The 1,695-nt window shown below is 47.6% G+C and overlaps 1 protein-coding gene across 1 annotated transcript in view; it reads right to left on the bottom strand.

Annotated features, from left to right (window-relative positions):
* The window catches only part of IKZF4 (IKAROS family zinc finger 4), a 39,450-nt gene that overhangs the window by 36,181 nt on the left and 1,574 nt on the right, over positions 1 to 1,695 (bottom strand). The window lies entirely within an intron of this gene.

Raw genomic sequence — 1,695 nt, 5'->3', positions numbered from 1 at the left:
GGCTCGGCGCCTGTGGCTCAAGTGGCTAAGGCACCAGCCATATACACCTAAGGTGGTGGGTTCAAATCCAGCCTGGGCCCACCCAAACAACAATGACAGCTACGACAGAAAATAAATAAATAAATAAAAGACTTTATCTCAGGCGCTACTCATTTGACTGTTCTCATGACCCAAGGAGTTGCCTAGATTCTTTGGCTTTAGGCTGTTAGTTGGAAAAGTTGAAGTAGGGTGGCGCCTGTGGCTCAGTGGGTAGAGTGCCGGCCCCATATACTGAGGGTGGCAGGTTCGAACCTGGCCCTGAACAAACTGCAACAGAAAAACAGCCGGGTGTTGTGGCGGGTGCCTATAGTCCCAGCTACTTGGGAGACTGAGGCAAGAGAATCGCCTAAGCCCAGGAGTTGGAGATTGCTGTGAGCTGTGATGCCACAGCACTCTACCAAAGGCAATAAAGTTAGACTCTGCCTCTAAAAAAAAAAGAAAGAAAAGCTGAAGTCCTCCTGTAAACCACAAAGCAAGATATACTGACCTGGCAGGCCCAAGAGGAGGTGAAGGATTACCAGCTGTGAATTTCATGCAGTTCTACCAAAGACGACACTATGCTTTCAAAGATCATCTGATTTGGCCTTAGTTTTTAGGGTTTTTTTTGTAGAGAGAGAGTCTCATTTTGTTGCCCTCAGTAGAGTGCCGTGACATCACAGTTCACAGTAACCTCCAGCTCTTGGGCTTAGGCAATTCTCTTGCCTCAGCTTCCCGAGTAGCTGAGACTACAGGTGCCCACCACAACACCCGGCTATTTTTTGTTGCAGTTTGGCTGAGGCGGGTTTGAACCCACCATGCTTGGTATATAGGGCCAGCACCCTACTCACTGACCCACAGGCACTACCCTGATTTGGTCTTTAATCTGGTTTTGTCTTCAGAATCTGAGTTTTATTTATTTAGTTAGTTATTTTTGAGACAGAGTCTCACCCTGTCGCCCTCGGTAGAGTGCTGTAGCATCACAGCTCACAGCAACCTCAAATCTTGGGCTTAGGCAATTCTCTTGCCTCAACCTCCTGAGTAGCTGGGACTACAGACGCCCGCCACAACACCCAGCTACTTTTTGTTGCAGTTTGGCTGGGGCCAAGTTTGAACCTGCCACCCTTGGTATATGGGGCTGGCACCCTACTCACTGAGCCACAGGTGCCACCTAGAATCTGAGTTATCTTAAGTGGAAATATTCTAGGTAGTCTGACAACTGTTTTTCATGTTTCTTAAGGATATGAACATGTTTGTACCTTCACCCAGGCAAAATGAGTATTAGTAAGAGAAGACAGCCAGGCCTCAGTGATCATCTGGTTGACTACGATGGTAGGCCTAGAGGTGACATGCGAGTTGGGTAAACAGGCACAGTAGGAGCTACCAGATGTGTGAGGGTCCATAGGAGTCACAACAGTAGATAGTTTTGCTTATCAGTGAAGGGAATAGGGTAAAAGAAGGTATGCAAAAATATTTTCTGGAAGCAGAGTTAGCAACTTCTTGACCTTGAAGGGGGAAATGGAGTACCTTATAAAAATCTCATATCCAGGCTCCACGCCTGTAGCTCAAGGGGCTTAGGTGCCAGCCACATACACCAGAGTTGGTGGGTTTGAATCCAGCCTGGGCCTGCCAAACAACAATGACAACTACAACCAAAAAATAGCCAGGCATTGTGGTGGG

The sequence above is a fragment of the Otolemur garnettii genome, unplaced genomic scaffold (assembly GCF_000181295.1).
Source record: "Otolemur garnettii isolate 467f Iridium unplaced genomic scaffold, OtoGar3 scaffold00043, whole genome shotgun sequence".
Classification (NCBI taxonomy): domain Eukaryota; kingdom Metazoa; phylum Chordata; class Mammalia; order Primates; family Galagidae; genus Otolemur; species Otolemur garnettii.
This window is presented reverse-complemented; position numbering and strand designations above follow the sequence as displayed.